Source organism: Petromyzon marinus, chromosome 23 (genome assembly GCF_048934315.1).
Source record: "Petromyzon marinus isolate PM22_M1 ecotype Great Lakes invasive population chromosome 23, UKy_Petmar_22M1.pri1.0, whole genome shotgun sequence".
In the NCBI taxonomy this organism is placed as follows: domain Eukaryota; kingdom Metazoa; phylum Chordata; class Hyperoartia; order Petromyzontiformes; family Petromyzontidae; genus Petromyzon; species Petromyzon marinus.
The window spans coordinates 11,476,586-11,494,395 of NC_133689.1; the positions used below are offsets into that span (position 1 = coordinate 11,476,586).

Below are 17,810 nucleotides of genomic sequence, written 5' to 3' on the forward strand. Positions count from 1 at the left end.
CTGTCTCCGTGTCTCTGTCTCCACGTCTCTGTCACCTCGTCTCTGTGTCCACGTCTCCGTCTTCGTGTCTCTGTCTTCACGTCTCTGTCACCACGTCTCTGTCTCCACGTCTCTGTGTCCACGTCTCTGTCTTCACGTCTCTGTCTCCGTGTCTCTGTGTCCATGTCTCTGTCTCCGCGTCTCTGTTTTCAAGTCTCTATCTCCGCGTCTCTGTCTCCACGTCTCTGTCTCCACGTCTCTGTGTCCACGTTTCTGTCACCACGTCTTTGTCTCCACGTATCTGTCTCTATGTCTCTGTCTTCACGTCTCTGTCTCCACGTCTGTTTCCACGTCTCTGTCTCCACGTGTCTGTGTCCAGGTCTCTGTCTCCGCGTCTCTGTCTCCAAGTCCCTGTCTCTACGTCTGTTTCCACGTCTCTGTCTCCACGTGTCTGTGTCCAGGTTTCTGTATCCGCGTCTCTGTCTCTATGTCTCTGTCTCCACGTCTGTTTCCACGTTTCTGTCACCACGTCTCTGTCTCCACGTCTCTGTCTCCACGTCTCTGTGTCCACGTTTCTGTCACCACGTCTTTGACTCCACGTCTCTGTCTCTATGTCTCTGTCTCCACGTCTCTGTCTCCACGTCTCTGTGTCCACGTTTCTGTCACCACGTCTCTGTCTCCACGTCTCTGTCTCCACGTCTCTGTGTCCACGTTTCTGTCACCACGTCTTCGACTCCACGTCTCTGTCTCTATGTCTCTGTCTTCACGTCTCTGTCTCCATGTCTGTTTCCACGTCTCTGTCTCCACGTGTCTGTGTCCAGGTCTCTGTCTCCGCGTCTCTGTCTCCACGTCTCTGTCTCTACGTCTCTGTCTCCACGTCTCCGTCTCTACGTCTCTGTCTCTATGTCTATGTCTCCACGTCTCTGTGTCCACGTCTCTGTCTTCACGTCTCTGTCTCCGAGTCTCTGTGTCCATGTCTCTGTCTCCGCTTCTCTGTCTTCAAGTCTCTATCTCCGCGTCTCTGTCTCCACGTCTCTGTCTCCACGTATCTGTCTCCACGTCTCTGTCTCCACGTCTGTCTTCACGTCTCTGTCCACACGTCTCTGTCTACATGTCTGTCTTCATGTCTCTGTCTCCACGTCTCTGTCTTCACGTATCTGTCTCCGCGTCTCTGTCTTCAAGTATCTGTCTCCACGTCTCTGTCTCCACGTCTCTGTCTCCACATCTGTCTCCACGTCTCTGTCTCCACGTCTGTCTTCACGTCTCTGTCTTCACGTATCTGTCTCCGCTTCTCTGTGTCCACGTCTCTGTCTCCCCGTCTGTCTCCACGTCTCCGTCTCCGCATCTCTGTGTCCACGTCTCTGTCTCCCCGTCTCTGTCTCCACGTCTCTGTGTCTATGTCTCTGTCACCTCGTCTCTGTCACCTCCTCTCTGTCACCACGTCTCTGTCTCCACGTCTCTGTCTCCGCGTCTCTGTCTCCGCGACTCTGTCTTCCCATCTCTGTCTCCACGTCTCTGTCTCCACGTCTCTGTCTCCGCGTCTCTGTCTCTGCGTCTCTGTCTTCACGTCTCTGTCTCCACGTCTCTGTGTCCACGTCTCTGTCTCCGTGTCTCTGTCTCCACGTCTCTGTCTCCACGTCTCTGTATCCACGTCTCTGTCTCCACGTCGCTGTCTCTATGTCTCTGTCTCTATGTCTCTGTCTCTATGTCTCTGTCTCCACGTCTCTGTCTCTATGTCTCTGTCACCTCGTCTCTGTTTCCACCTCTGTCTCCACGTCTCTGTCTTCAAGTCTCTGTCTCCACGTCTCTGCCTTCAAGTCTCTGTCTCCGCGTCTCTGTCTCTGTCTCCGCGTCTCTGTCTCCACGTCTCTGTGTCTGCGTCTCTGTCTCCACGTCTCTGTCTCTATGTCTCTGTCTCCAAGTCTCTGTCTTCACGTCTCTGTCTCTATGTCTCTGTCTCCAAGTCTCTGTCTTCACGTCTCTGTCTCCGCGTCTCTGTCTCCGCATCTCTGTGTCCGCGTCTCTGTGTCCACGTTTCTGTCACCACGTCTCTGTCTCCACGTCTCTGTCTCCACGTCTCTGTGTCCACGTTTCTGTCACCACGTCTTTGTCTCCACGTCTCTGTCTCTATGTCTCTGTCTTCACGTTTCTGTCTCCACGTCTGTTTCCACGTCTCTGTCTCCACGTGTCTGTGTCCAGGTCTCTGTCTCCGCGTCTCTGTCTCTATGTCTCTGTCTCCACGTCTCTGTCTCCACGTCTCCGTCTCTATGTCTCTGTCTCCACGTCTCTGTGTCCACGTCTCTGTGTCCACGTCTCTGTCTTCACGTCTCTGTCTCCGCGTCTCTGTGTCCATGTCTCTTTCTCCGCGTCTCTGTTTTCAAGTCTCTATCTCCGCGTCTCTGTCTCCACATCTCTGTCTCCACGTCTCTGTGTCCACGTTTCTGTCACCACGTCTTTGTCTCCACGTCTCTGTCTCTATGTCTCTGTCTTCACGTCTCTGTCTCCGCGTCTCTGTCTCTATGTCTCTGTCTCCACGTCTGTTTCCACGTTTCTGTCACCACGTCTCTGTCTCCACGTCTCTGTCTCCACGTCTCTGTGTCCACGTTTCTGTCACACGTCTTTGTCTCTACGTCTCTGTCTCTATGTCTCTGTCTTCACGTCTCTGTCTCCATGTCTGTTTCCACGTCTCTGTCTCCACGTGTCTGTGTCCAGCTCTCTGTCTACGCGTCTCTGTCTCCACGTCTCTGTCTCTACGTCTCTGTCTCCACGTCTCCGTCTCCACGTCTCTGTCTCTATGTCCATGTCTCCACGTCTCTGTGTCCACGTCTCTGTCTTCACGTCTCTGTCTCCGCGTCTCTGTGTCCATGTCTCTGTCTCCTCGTCTCTGTCTTCAAGTCTCTATCTCCGCGTCTCTGTCTCCACGTCTCTGTCTCCACGTATCTGTCTCCACGTCTCTGTCTCCACGTCTGTCTTCACGTCTCTGTCCACACGTCTCTGTCTCCATGTCTGTCTTCATGTCTCTGTCTCCACGTCTCTGTCTTCACGTATCTGTCTCCGCGTCTCTGTCTTCAAGTATGTCTCCACGTCTCTGTCTCCACGTCTCTGTCTCCACATCTGTCTCCACGTCTCTGTCTCCACGTCTGTCTTCACATCTCTGTCTTCACGTATCTGTCTCCGCTTCTCTGTGTCCACGTCTCTGTCTCCCCGTCTGTCTCCACGTCTCCGTCTCCGCGTCTCTGTTTCCACGTCTCTGTCTCCCCGTCTCTGTCTCCACGTCTCTGTCTCTATGTCTCTGTCACCTCGTCTCTGTCACCTCCTCTCTCTCACCACGTCTCTGTCTCAACGTCTCTGTCTCCGCGTCTCTGTCTCCGCGAATCTGTCTTCTCATCTCTGTCTCCACGTCTCTGTCTCCACGTCTCTGTCTCCGCGTCTCTGTGTCCACGTCTCTGTCTCCGTGTCTCTGTCTCCACGTCTCTGTCTCCGTGTCTCTGTCTCCACGTCTCTGTCTCCGTGTCTCTGTCTCCACGTCTCTGTCACCTCGTCTCTGTGTCCACGTCTCCGTCTTCGTGTCTCTGTCTTCATGTCTCTGTCACCACGTCTCTGTCTCCACGTCTCTGTGTCCACGTCTCTGTCTTCACGTCTCTGTCTCCGTGTCTCTGTGTCCATGTCTCTGTCTCCGCGTCTCTGTTTTCAAGTCTCTATCTCCGCGTCTCTGTCTCCACGTCTCTGTCTCCACGTCTCTGTGTCCACGTTTCTGTCACCACGTCTTTGTCTCCACGTATCTGTCTCTATGTCTCTGTCTTCACGTCTCTGTCTCCACGTCTGTTTCCACGTCTCTGTCTCCACGTGTCTGTGTCCAGGTCTCTGTCTCCGCGTCTCTGTCTCCAAGTCTCTGTCTCTACGTCTGTTTCCACGTCTCTGTCTCCACGTGTCTGTGTCCAGGTTTCTGTATCCGCGTCTCTGTCTCTATGTCTCTGTCTCCACGTCTGTTTCCACGTTTCTGTCACCACGTCTCTGTCTCCACGTCTCTGTCTCCACGTCTCTGTGTCCACGTTTCTGTCACCACGTCTTTGACTCCACGTCTCTGTCTCTATGTCTCTGTCTCCACGTCTCTGTCTCCACGTCTCTGTGTCCACGTTTCTGTCACCACGTCTCTGTCTCCACGTCTCTGTCTCCACGTCTCTGTGTCCACGTTTCTGTCACCACGTCTTCGACTCCACGTCTCTGTCTCTATGTCTCTGTCTTCACGTCTCTGTCTCCATGTCTGTTTCCACGTCTCTGTCTCCACGTGTCTGTGTCCAGGTCTCTGTCTCCGCGTCTCTGTCTCCACGTCTCTGTCTCTACGTCTCTGTCTCCACGTCTCCGTCTCTACGTCTCTGTCTCTATGTCTATGTCTCCACGTCTCTGTGTCCACGTCTCTGTCTTCACGTCTCTGTCTCCGAGTCTCTGTGTCCATGTCTCTGTCTCCGCTTCTCTGTCTTCAAGTCTCTATCTCCGCGTCTCTGTCTCCACGTCTCTGTCTCCACGTATCTGTCTCCACGTCTCTGTCTCCACGTCTGTCTTCACGTCTCTGTCCACACGTCTCTGTCTACATGTCTGTCTTCATGTCTCTGTCTCCACGTCTCTGTCTTCACGTATCTGTCTCCGCGTCTCTGTCTTCAAGTATCTGTCTCCACGTCTCTGTCTCCACGTCTCTGTCTCCACATCTGTCTCCACGTCTCTGTCTCCACGTCTGTCTTCACGTCTCTGTCTTCACGTATCTGTCTCCGCTTCTCTGTGTCCACGTCTCTGTCTCCCCGTCTGTATCCACGTCTCCGTCTCCGCTTCTCTGTGTCCTCGTCTCTGTCACCTCCTCTCTGTCACCACGTCTCTGTCTCCACGTCTCTGTCTCCGCGTCTCTGTCTCCGCGACTCTGTCTTCTCATCTCTGTCTCCACGTCTCTGTCTCCACGTCTCTGTCTCCGCGTCTCTGTCTCTGCGTCTCTGTCTCCACGTCTCTGTCTCCACGTCTCTGTGTCCACGTCTCTGTCTCCGTGTCTCTGTCTCCACGTCTCTGTCTCCACGTCTCTGTCTCCACGTCTCTGTCTCCACGTCTCTGTTACCTCGTCTCTGTGTCCACGTCTCCGTCTTCGTGTCTCTGTATTCACGTCTCTGTCACCACGTCTCTGTCTCCACGTCTCTATGTCCACGTCTCTGTCTCCACGTCTCTGTCTCCACGTCGCTGTCTCTATGTCTCTGTCTCTATGTCTCTGTCTCCACGTCTCTGTCTCTATGTCTCTGTCACCTCGTCTCTGTGTCCACCTCTGTCTCCACGTCTCTGTCTTCAAGTCTCTGTCTCCACGTCTCTGTCTTCAAGTCTCTGTCTCCGCGTCTCTGTCTCCACGTATCTGTCTCCACGTCTCTGTCACCACGTCTCTGTCTCCACGTCTCTGTCTTCAAGTCTCTGTCTCCGCGTCTCTGTCTCTGTCTCCGCGTCTCTGTCTGCACGTCTCTGTGTCTGCGTCTCTGTCTCCACGTCTCTGTCTCTATGTCTCTGTCTCCAAGTCTCTGTCTTCACGTCTCTGTCTCTATGTCTCTGTCTCCAAGTCTCTGTCTTCACGTCTCTGTCTCCGCGTCTCTGTCTCCGCGTCTCTGTGTCCGCGTCTCTGTGTCCACGTTTCTGTCTCTATGTCTATGTCTCCACGTCTCTGTGTCCACGTCTCTGTCTTCACGTCTCTGTCTCCGCGTCTCTGTCTCCACGTCTCCGTCTCTACGTCTCTGTCTCTATGTCTATGTCTCCACGTCTCTGTGTCCACGTCTCTGTCTTCACGTCTCTGTCTCCGAGTCTCTGTGTCCATGTCTCTGTCTCCGCTTCTCTGTCTTCAAGTCTCTATCTCCGCGTCTCTGTCTCCACGTCTCTGTCTCCACGTATCTGTCTCCACGTCTCTGTCTCCACGTCTGTCTTCACGTCTCTGTCCACACGTCTCTGTCTACATGTCTGTCTTCATGTCTCTGTCTCCACGTCTCTGTCTTCACGTATCTGTCTCCGCGTCTCTGTCTTCAAGTATGTCTCCACGTCTCTGTCTCCACGTCTCTGTCTCCACATCTGTCTCCACGTCTCTGTCTCCACGTCTGTCTTCACATCTCTGTCTTCACGTATCTGTCTCCGCTTCTCTGTGTCCACGTCTCTGTCTCCCCGTCTGTCTCCACGTCTCCGTCTCCGCGTCTCTGTTTCCACGTCTCTGTCTCCCCGTCTCTGTCTCCACGTCTCTGTCTCTATGTCTCTGTCACCTCGTCTCTGTCACCTCCTCTCTCTCACCACGTCTCTGTCTCAACGTCTCTGTCTCCGCGTCTCTGTCTCCGCGAATCTGTCTTCTCATCTCTGTCTCCACGTCTCTGTCTCCACGTCTCTGTCTCCGCGTCTCTGTGTCCACGTCTCTGTCTCCGTGTCTCTGTCTCCACGTCTCTGTCTCCGTGTCTCTGTCTCCACGTCTCTGTCTCCGTGTCTCTGTCTCCACGTCTCTGTCACCTCGTCTCTGTGTCCACGTCTCCGTCTTCGTGTCTCTGTCTTCACGTCTCTGTCACCACGTCTCTGTCTCCACGTCTCTGTGTCCACGTCTCTGTCTTCACGTCTCTGTCTCCGTGTCTCTGTGTCCATGTCTCTGTCTCCGCGTCTCTGTTTTCAAGTCTCTATCTCCGCGTCTCTGTCTCCACGTCTCTGTCTCCACGTCTCTGTGTCCACGTTTCTGTCACCACGTCTTTGTCTCCACGTATCTGTCTCTATGTCTCTGTCTTCACGTCTCTGTCTCCACGTCTGTTTCCACGTCTCTGTCTCCACGTGTCTGTGTCCAGGTCTCTGTCTCCGCGTCTCTGTCTCCAAGTCTCTGTCTCTACGTCTGTTTCCACGTCTCTGTCTCCACGTGTCTGTGTCCAGGTTTCTGTATCCGCGTCTCTGTCTCTATGTCTCTGTCTCCACGTCTGTTTCCACGTTTCTGTCACCACGTCTCTGTCTCCACGTCTCTGTCTCCACGTCTCTGTGTCCACGTTTCTGTCACCACGTCTTTGACTCCACGTCTCTGTCTCTATGTCTCTGTCTCCACGTCTCTGTCTCCACGTCTCTGTGTCCACGTTTCTGTCACCACGTCTCTGTCTCCACGTCTCTGTCTCCACGTCTCTGTGTCCACGTTTCTGTCACCACGTCTTTGACTCCACGTCTCTGTCTCTATGTCTCTGTCTTCACGTCTCTGTCTCCACGTCTGTTTCCACGTCTCTGTGTCCACGTCTCTGTGTCCACGTCTCTGTCTTCACGTCTCTGTCTCCGCGTCTCTGTGTCCATGTCTCTTTCTCCGCGTCTCTGTTTTCAAGTCTCTATCTCCGCGTCTCTGTCTCCACATCTCTGTCTCCACGTCTCTGTGTCCACGTTTCTGTCACCACGTCTTTGTCTCCACGTCTCTGTCTCTATGTCTCTGTCTTCACGTCTCTGTCTCCGCGTCTCTGTCTCTATGTCTCTGTCTCCACGTCTGTTTCCACGTTTCTGTCACCACGTCTCTGTCTCCACGTCTCTGTCTCCACGTCTCTGTGTCCACGTTTCTGTCACACGTCTTTGTCTCTACGTCTCTGTCTCTATGTCTCTGTCTTCACGTCTCTGTCTCCATGTCTGTTTCCACGTCTCTGTCTCCACGTGTCTGTGTCCAGCTCTCTGTCTACGCGTCTCTGTCTCCACGTCTCTGTCTCTACGTCTCTGTCTCCACGTCTCCGTCTCCACGTCTCTGTCTCTATGTCCATGTCTCCACGTCTCTGTGTCCACGTCTCTGTCTTCACGTCTCTGTCTCCGCGTCTCTGTGTCCATGTCTCTGTCTCCTCGTCTCTGTCTTCAAGTCTCTATCTCCGCGTCTCTGTCTCCACGTCTCTGTCTCCACGTATCTGTCTCCACGTCTCTGTCTCCACGTCTGTCTTCACGTCTCTGTCCACACGTCTCTGTCTCCATGTCTGTCTTCATGTCTCTGTCTCCACGTCTCTGTCTTCACGTATCTGTCTCCGCGTCTCTGTCTTCAAGTATGTCTCCACGTCTCTGTCTCCACGTCTCTGTCTCCACATCTGTCTCCACGTCTCTGTCTCCACGTCTGTCTTCACATCTCTGTCTTCACGTATCTGTCTCCGCTTCTCTGTGTCCACGTCTCTGTCTCCCCGTCTGTCTCCACGTCTCCGTCTCCGCGTCTCTGTTTCCACGTCTCTGTCTCCCCGTCTCTGTCTCCACGTCTCTGTCTCTATGTCTCTGTCACCTCGTCTCTGTCACCTCCTCTCTCTCACCACGTCTCTGTCTCAACGTCTCTGTCTCCGCGTCTCTGTCTCCGCGAATCTGTCTTCTCATCTCTGTCTCCACGTCTCTGTCTCCACGTCTCTGTCTCCGCGTCTCTGTGTCCACGTCTCTGTCTCCGTGTCTCTGTCTCCACGTCTCTGTCTCCGTGTCTCTGTCTCCACGTCTCTGTCTCCGTGTCTCTGTCTCCACGTCTCTGTCACCTCGTCTCTGTGTCCACGTCTCCGTCTTCGTGTCTCTGTCTTCACGTCTCTGTCACCACGTCTCTGTCTCCACGTCTCTGTGTCCACGTCTCTGTCTTCACGTCTCTGTCTCCGTGTCTCTGTGTCCATGTCTCTGTCTCCGCGTCTCTGTTTTCAAGTCTCTATCTCCGCGTCTCTGTCTCCACGTCTCTGTCTCCACGTCTCTGTGTCCACGTTTCTGTCACCACGTCTTTGTCTCCACGTATCTGTCTCTATGTCTCTGTCTTCACGTCTCTGTCTCCACGTCTGTTTCCACGTCTCTGTCTCCACGTGTCTGTGTCCAGGTCTCTGTCTCCGCGTCTCTGTCTCCAAGTCTCTGTCTCTACGTCTGTTTCCACGTCTCTGTCTCCACGTGTCTGTGTCCAGGTTTCTGTATCCGCGTCTCTGTCTCTATGTCTCTGTCTCCACGTCTGTTTCCACGTTTCTGTCACCACGTCTCTGTCTCCACGTCTCTGTCTCCACGTCTCTGTGTCCACGTTTCTGTCACCACGTCTTTGACTCCACGTCTCTGTCTCTATGTCTCTGTCTCCACGTCTCTGTCTCCACGTCTCTGTGTCCACGTTTCTGTCACCACGTCTCTGTCTCCACGTCTCTGTCTCCACGTCTCTGTGTCCACGTTTCTGTCACCACGTCTTCGACTCCACGTCTCTGTCTCTATGTCTCTGTCTTCACGTCTCTGTCTCCATGTCTGTTTCCACGTCTCTGTCTCCACGTGTCTGTGTCCAGGTCTCTGTCTCCGCGTCTCTGTCTCCACGTCTCTGTCTCTACGTCTCTGTCTCCACGTCTCCGTCTCTACGTCTCTGTCTCTATGTCTATGTCTCCACGTCTCTGTGTCCACGTCTCTGTCTTCACGTCTCTGTCTCCGAGTCTCTGTGTCCATGTCTCTGTCTCCGCTTCTCTGTCTTCAAGTCTCTATCTCCGCGTCTCTGTCTCCACGTCTCTGTCTCCACGTATCTGTCTCCACGTCTCTATCTCCACGTCTGTCTTCACGTCTCTGTCCACACGTCTCTGTCTACATGTCTGTCTTCATGTCTCTGTCTCCACGTCTCTGTCTTCACGTATCTGTCTCCGCGTCTCTGTCTTCAAGTATCTGTCTCCACGTCTCTGTCTCCACGTCTCTGTCTCCACATCTGTCTCCACGTCTCTGTCTCCACGTCTGTCTTCACGTCTCTGTCTTCACGTATCTGTCTCCGCTTCTCTGTGTCCACGTCTCTGTCTCCCCGTCTGTCTCCACGTCTCCGTCTCCGCGTCTCTGTGTCCACGTCTCTGTCTCCCCGTCTCTGTCTCCACGTCTCTGTGTCTATGTCTCTGTCACCTCGTCTCTGTCACCTCCTCTCTGTCACCACGTCTCTGTCTCCACGTCTCTGTCTCCGCGTCTCTGTCTCCGCGACTCTGTCTTCTCATCTCTGTCTCCACGTCTCTGTCTCCACGTCTCTGTCTCCGCGTCTCTGTCTCTGCGTCTCTGTCTCCACGTCTCTGTCTCCACGTCTCTGTGTCCACGTCTCTGTCTCCGTGTCTCTGTCTCCACGTCTCTGTCTCCACGTCTCTGTCTCCACGTCTCTGTCTCCGTGTCTCTGTCTCCACGTCTCTGTTACCTCGTCTCTGTGTCCACGTCTCCGTCTTCGTGTCTCTGTATTCACGTCTCTGTCACCACGTCTCTGTCTCCACGTCTCTATGTCCACGTCTCTGTCTCCACGTCTCTGTCTCCACGTCGCTGTCTCCATGTCTCTGTCTCTATGTCTCTGTCTCCACGTCTCTGTCTCTATGTCTCTGTCACCTCGTCTCTGTGTCCACCTCTGTCTCCACGTCTCTGTCTTCAAGTCTCTGTCTCCACGTCTCTGTCTTCAAGTCTCTGTCTCCGCGTCTCTGTCTCCACGTATCTGTCTCCACGTCTCTGTCACCACGTCTCTGTCTCCACGTCTCTGTCTTCAAGTCTCTGTCTCCGCGTCTCTGTCTCTGTCTCCGCGTCTCTGTCTGCACGTCTCTGTGTCTGCGTCTCTGTCTCCACGTCTCTGTCTCTATGTCTCTGTCTCCAAGTCTCTGTCTTCACGTCTCTGTCTCTATGTCTCTGTCTCCAAGTCTCTGTCTTCACGTCTCTGTCTCCGCGTCTCTGTCTCCGCGTCTCTGTGTCCGCGTCTCTGTGTCCACGTTTCTGTCTCTATGTCTATGTCTCCACGTCTCTGTGTCCACGTCTCTGTCTTCACGTCTCTGTCTCCGCGTCTCTGTCTCCACGTCTCCGTCTCTACGTCTCTGTCTCTATGTCTATGTCTCCACGTCTCTGTGTCCACGTCTCTGTCTTCACGTCTCTGTCTCCGAGTCTCTGTGTCCATGTCTCTGTCTCCGCTTCTCTGTCTTCAAGTCTCTATCTCCGCGTCTCTGTCTCCACGTCTCTGTCTCCACGTATCTGTCTCCACGTCTCTGTCTCCACGTCTGTCTTCACGTCTCTGTCCACACGTCTCTGTCTACATGTCTGTCTTCATGTCTCTGTCTCCACGTCTCTGTCTTCACGTATCTGTCTCCGCGTCTCTGTCTTCAAGTATGTCTCCACGTCTCTGTCTCCACGTCTCTGTCTCCACATCTGTCTCCACGTCTCTGTCTCCACGTCTGTCTTCACATCTCTGTCTTCACGTATCTGTCTCCGCTTCTCTGTGTCCACGTCTCTGTCTCCCCGTCTGTCTCCACGTCTCCGTCTCCGCGTCTCTGTTTCCACGTCTCTGTCTCCCCGTCTCTGTCTCCACGTCTCTGTCTCTATGTCTCTGTCACCTCGTCTCTGTCACCTCCTCTCTCTCACCACGTCTCTGTCTCAACGTCTCTGTCTCCGCGTCTCTGTCTCCGCGAATCTGTCTTCTCATCTCTGTCTCCACGTCTCTGTCTCCACGTCTCTGTCTCCGCGTCTCTGTGTCCACGTCTCTGTCTCCGTGTCTCTGTCTCCACGTCTCTGTCTCCGTGTCTCTGTCTCCACGTCTCTGTCTCCGTGTCTCTGTCTCCACGTCTCTGTCACCTCGTCTCTGTGTCCACGTCTCCGTCTTCGTGTCTCTGTCTTCACGTCTCTGTCACCACGTCTCTGTCTCCACGTCTCTGTGTCCACGTCTCTGTCTTCACGTCTCTGTCTCCGTGTCTCTGTGTCCATGTCTCTGTCTCCGCGTCTCTGTTTTCAAGTCTCTATCTCCGCGTCTCTGTCTCCACGTCTCTGTCTCCACGTCTCTGTGTCCACGTTTCTGTCACCACGTCTTTGTCTCCACGTATCTGTCTCTATGTCTCTGTCTTCACGTCTCTGTCTCCACGTCTGTTTCCACGTCTCTGTCTCCACGTGTCTGTGTCCAGGTCTCTGTCTCCGCGTCTCTGTCTCCAAGTCTCTGTCTCTACGTCTGTTTCCACGTCTCTGTCTCCACGTGTCTGTGTCCAGGTTTCTGTATCCGCGTCTCTGTCTCTATGTCTCTGTCTCCACGTCTGTTTCCACGTTTCTGTCACCACGTCTCTGTCTCCACGTCTCTGTCTCCACGTCTCTGTGTCCACGTTTCTGTCACCACGTCTTTGACTCCACGTCTCTGTCTCTATGTCTCTGTCTCCACGTCTCTGTCTGCACGTCTCTGTGTCCACGTTTCTGTCACCACGTCTCTGTGTCCAGGTCTCTGTCTCCGCGTCTCTGTCTCCACGTCTCTGTCTCTACTTCTCTGTCTCCACGTCTCCGTCTCTACGTCTCTGTCTCTATGTCTATGTCTCCACGTCTCTGTGTCCACGTCTCTGTCTTCACGTCTCTGTCTCCGAGTCTCTGTGTCCATGTCTCTGTCTCCGCTTCTCTGTCTTCAAGTCTCTATCTCCGCGTCTCTGTCTCCACGTCTCTGTCTCCACGTATCTGTCTCCACGTCTCTGTCTCCACGTCTGTCTTCACGTCTCTGTCCACACGTCTCTGTCTACATGTCTGTCTTCATGTCTCTGTCTCCACGTCTCTGTCTTCACGTATCTGTCTCCGCGTCTCTGTCTTCAAGTATCTGTCTCCACGTCTCTGTCTCCACGTCTCTGTCTCCACATCTGTCTCCACGTCTCTGTCTCCACGTCTGTCTTCACGTCTCTGTCTTCACGTATCTGTCTCCGCTTCTCTGTGTCCACGTCTCTGTCTCCCCGTCTGTATCCACGTCTCCGTCTCCGCTTCTCTGTGTCCTCGTCTCTGTCACCTCCTCTCTGTCACCACGTCTCTGTCTCCACGTCTCTGTCTCCGCGTCTCTGTCTCCGCGACTCTGTCTTCTCATCTCTGTCTCCACGTCTCTGTCTCCACGTCTCTGTCTCCGCGTCTCTGTCTCTGCGTCTCTGTCTCCACGTCTCTGTCTCCACGTCTCTGTGTCCACGTCTCTGTCTCCGTGTCTCTGTCTCCACGTCTCTGTCTCCACGTCTCTGTCTCCACGTCTCTGTCTCCACGTCTCTGTTACCTCGTCTCTGTGTCCACGTCTCCGTCTTCGTGTCTCTGTATTCACGTCTCTGTCACCACGTCTCTGTCTCCACGTCTCTATGTCCACGTCTCTGTCTCCACGTCTCTGTCTCCACGTCGCTGTCTCTATGTCTCTGTCTCTATGTCTCTGTCTCCACGTCTCTGTCTCTATGTCTCTGTCACCTCGTCTCTGTGTCCACCTCTGTCTCCACGTCTCTGTCTTCAAGTCTCTGTCTCCACGTCTCTGTCTTCAAGTCTCTGTCTCCGCGTCTCTGTCTCCACGTATCTGTCTCCACGTCTCTGTCACCACGTCTCTGTCTCCACGTCTCTGTCTTCAAGTCTCTGTCTCCGCGTCTCTGTCTCTGTCTCCGCGTCTCTGTCTGCACGTCTCTGTGTCTGCGTCTCTGTCTCCACGTCTCTGTCTCTATGTCTCTGTCTCCAAGTCTCTGTCTTCACGTCTCTGTCTCTATGTCTCTGTCTCCAAGTCTCTGTCTTCACGTCTCTGTCTCCGCGTCTCTGTCTCCGCGTCTCTGTGTCCGCGTCTCTGTGTCCACGTTTCTGTCTCTATGTCTATGTCTCCACGTCTCTGTGTCCACGTCTCTGTCTTCACGTCTCTGTCTCCGCGTCTCTGTCTCCACGTCTCCGTCTCTACGTCTCTGTCTCTATGTCTATGTCTCCACGTCTCTGTGTCCACGTCTCTGTCTTCACGTCTCTGTCTCCGAGTCTCTGTGTCCATGTCTCTGTCTCCGCTTCTCTGTCTTCAAGTCTCTATCTCCGCGTCTCTGTCTCCACGTCTCTGTCTCCACGTATCTGTCTCCACGTCTCTGTCTCCACGTCTGTCTTCACGTCTCTGTCCACACGTCTCTGTCTACATGTCTGTCTTCATGTCTCTGTCTCCACGTCTCTGTCTTCACGTATCTGTCTCCGCGTCTCTGTCTTCAAGTATGTCTCCACGTCTCTGTCTCCACGTCTCTGTCTCCACATCTGTCTCCACGTCTCTGTCTCCACGTCTGTCTTCACATCTCTGTCTTCACGTATCTGTCTCCGCTTCTCTGTGTCCACGTCTCTGTCTCCCCGTCTGTCTCCACGTCTCCGTCTCCGCGTCTCTGTTTCCACGTCTCTGTCTCCCCGTCTCTGTCTCCACGTCTCTGTCTCTATGTCTCTGTCACCTCGTCTCTGTCACCTCCTCTCTCTCACCACGTCTCTGTCTCAACGTCTCTGTCTCCGCGTCTCTGTCTCCGCGAATCTGTCTTCTCATCTCTGTCTCCACGTCTCTGTCTCCACGTCTCTGTCTCCGCGTCTCTGTGTCCACGTCTCTGTCTCCGTGTCTCTGTCTCCACGTCTCTGTCTCCGTGTCTCTGTCTCCACGTCTCTGTCTCCGTGTCTCTGTCTCCACGTCTCTGTCACCTCGTCTCTGTGTCCACGTCTCCGTCTTCGTGTCTCTGTCTTCACGTCTCTGTCACCACGTCTCTGTCTCCACGTCTCTGTGTCCACGTCTCTGTCTTCACGTCTCTGTCTCCGTGTCTCTGTGTCCATGTCTCTGTCTCCGCGTCTCTGTTTTCAAGTCTCTATCTCCGCGTCTCTGTCTCCACGTCTCTGTCTCCACGTCTCTGTGTCCACGTTTCTGTCACCACGTCTTTGTCTCCACGTATCTGTCTCTATGTCTCTGTCTTCACGTCTCTGTCTCCACGTCTGTTTCCACGTCTCTGTCTCCACGTGTCTGTGTCCAGGTCTCTGTCTCCGCGTCTCTGTCTCCAAGTCTCTGTCTCTACGTCTGTTTCCACGTCTCTGTCTCCACGTGTCTGTGTCCAGGTTTCTGTATCCGCGTCTCTGTCTCTATGTCTCTGTCTCCACGTCTGTTTCCACGTTTCTGTCACCACGTCTCTGTCTCCACGTCTCTGTCTCCACGTCTCTGTGTCCACGTTTCTGTCACCACGTCTTTGACTCCACGTCTCTGTCTCTATGTCTCTGTCTCCACGTCTCTGTCTCCACGTCTCTGTGTCCACGTTTCTGTCACCACGTCTCTGTCTCCACGTCTCTGTCTCCACGTCTCTGTGTCCACGTTTCTGTCACCACGTCTTTGACTCCACGTCTCTGTCTCTATGTCTCTGTCTTCACGTCTCTGTCTCCACGTCTGTTTCCACGTCTCTGTGTCCACGTCTCTGTGTCCACGTCTCTGTCTTCACGTCTCTGTCTCCGCGTCTCTGTGTCCATGTCTCTTTCTCCGCGTCTCTGTTTTCAAGTCTCTATCTCCGCGTCTCTGTCTCCACATCTCTGTCTCCACGTCTCTGTGTCCACGTTTCTGTCACCACGTCTTTGTCTCCACGTCTCTGTCTCTATGTCTCTGTCTTCACGTCTCTGTCTCCGCGTCTCTGTCTCTATGTCTCTGTCTCCACGTCTGTTTCCACGTTTCTGTCACCACGTCTCTGTCTCCACGTCTCTGTCTCCACGTCTCTGTGTCCACGTTTCTGTCACACGTCTTTGTCTCTACGTCTCTGTCTCTATGTCTCTGTCTTCACGTCTCTGTCTCCATGTCTGTTTCCACGTCTCTGTCTCCACGTGTCTGTGTCCAGCTCTCTGTCTACGCGTCTCTGTCTCCACGTCTCTGTCTCTACGTCTCTGTCTCCACGTCTCCGTCTCCACGTCTCTGTCTCTATGTCCATGTCTCCACGTCTCTGTGTCCACGTCTCTGTCTTCACGTCTCTGTCTCCGCGTCTCTGTGTCCATGTCTCTGTCTCCTCGTCTCTGTCTTCAAGTCTCTATCTCCGCGTCTCTGTCTCCACGTCTCTGTCTCCACGTATCTGTCTCCACGTCTCTGTCTCCACGTCTGTCTTCACGTCTCTGTCCACACGTCTCTGTCTCCATGTCTGTCTTCATGTCTCTGTCTCCACGTCTCTGTCTTCACGTATCTGTCTCCGCGTCTCTGTCTTCAAGTATGTCTCCACGTCTCTGTCTCCACGTCTCTGTCTCCACATCTGTCTCCACGTCTCTGTCTCCACGTCTGTCTTCACATCTCTGTCTTCACGTATCTGTCTCCGCTTCTCTGTGTCCACGTCTCTGTCTCCCCGTCTGTCTCCACGTCTCCGTCTCCGCGTCTCTGTTTCCACGTCTCTGTCTCCCCGTCTCTGTCTCCACGTCTCTGTCTCTATGTCTCTGTCACCTCGTCTCTGTCACCTCCTCTCTCTCACCACGTCTCTGTCTCAACGTCTCTGTCTCCGCGTCTCTGTCTCCGCGAATCTGTCTTCTCATCTCTGTCTCCACGTCTCTGTCTCCACGTCTCTGTCTCCGCGTCTCTGTGTCCACGTCTCTGTCTCCGTGTCTCTGTCTCCACGTCTCTGTCTCCGTGTCTCTGTCTCCACGTCTCTGTCTCCGTGTCTCTGTCTCCACGTCTCTGTCACCTCGTCTCTGTGTCCACGTCTCCGTCTTCGTGTCTCTGTCTTCACGTCTCTGTCACCACGTCTCTGTCTCCACGTCTCTGTGTCCACGTCTCTGTCTTCACGTCTCTGTCTCCGTGTCTCTGTGTCCATGTCTCTGTCTCCGCGTCTCTGTTTTCAAGTCTCTATCTCCGCGTCTCTGTCTCCACGTCTCTGTCTCCACGTCTCTGTGTCCACGTTTCTGTCACCACGTCTTTGTCTCCACGTATCTGTCTCTATGTCTCTGTCTTCACGTCTCTGTCTCCACGTCTGTTTCCACGTCTCTGTCTCCACGTGTCTGTGTCCAGGTCTCTGTCTCCGCGTCTCTGTCTCCAAGTCTCTGTCTCTACGTCTGTTTCCACGTCTCTGTCTCCACGTGTCTGTGTCCAGGTTTCTGTATCCGCGTCTCTGTCTCTATGTCTCTGTCTCCACGTCTGTTTCCACGTTTCTGTCACCACGTCTCTGTCTCCACGTCTCTGTCTCCACGTCTCTGTGTCCACGTTTCTGTCACCACGTCTTTGACTCCACGTCTCTGTCTCTATGTCTCTGTCTCCACGTCTCTGTCTCCACGTCTCTGTGTCCACGTTTCTGTCACCACGTCTCTGTCTCCACGTCTCTGTCTCCACGTCTCTGTGTCCACGTTTCTGTCACCACGTCTTCGACTCCACGTCTCTGTCTCTATGTCTCTGTCTTCACGTCTCTGTCTCCATGTCTGTTTCCACGTCTCTGTCTCCACGTGTCTGTGTCCAGGTCTCTGTCTCCGCGTCTCTGTCTCCACGTCTCTGTCTCTACGTCTCTGTCTCCACGTCTCCGTCTCTACGTCTCTGTCTCTATGTCTATGTCTCCACGTCTCTGTGTCCACGTCTCTGTCTTCACGTCTCTGTCTCCGAGTCTCTGTGTCCATGTCTCTGTCTCCGCTTCTCTGTCTTCAAGTCTCTATCTCCGCGTCTCTGTCTCCACGTCTCTGTCTCCACGTATCTGTCTCCACGTCTCTATCTCCACGTCTGTCTTCACGTCTCTGTCCACACGTCTCTGTCTACATGTCTGTCTTCATGTCTCTGTCTCCACGTCTCTGTCTTCACGTATCTGTCTCCGCGTCTCTGTCTTCAAGTATCTGTCTCCACGTCTCTGTCTCCACGTCTCTGTCTCCACATCTGTCTCCACGTCTCTGTCTCCACGTCTGTCTTCACGTCTCTGTCTTCACGTATCTGTCTCCGCTTCTCTGTGTCCACGTCTCTGTCTCCCCGTCTGTCTCCACGTCTCCGTCTCCGCGTCTCTGTGTCCACGTCTCTGTCTCCCCGTCTCTGTCTCCACGTCTCTGTGTCTATGTCTCTGTCACCTCGTCTCTGTCACCTCCTCTCTGTCACCACGTCTCTGTCTCCACGTCTCTGTCTCCGCGTCTCTGTCTCCGCGACTCTGTCTTCTCATCTCTGTCTCCACGTCTCTGTCTCCACG

At 54.0% G+C, this 17,810-nt stretch overlaps 1 protein-coding gene across 2 annotated transcripts in view; it reads left to right on the top strand.

The window, feature by feature from the left end:
* LOC103091813 (potassium voltage-gated channel subfamily KQT member 4) overlaps positions 1–17,810 on the top strand; it is a 177,191-nt gene that overhangs the window by 110,030 nt on the left and 49,351 nt on the right. The window lies entirely within an intron of this gene.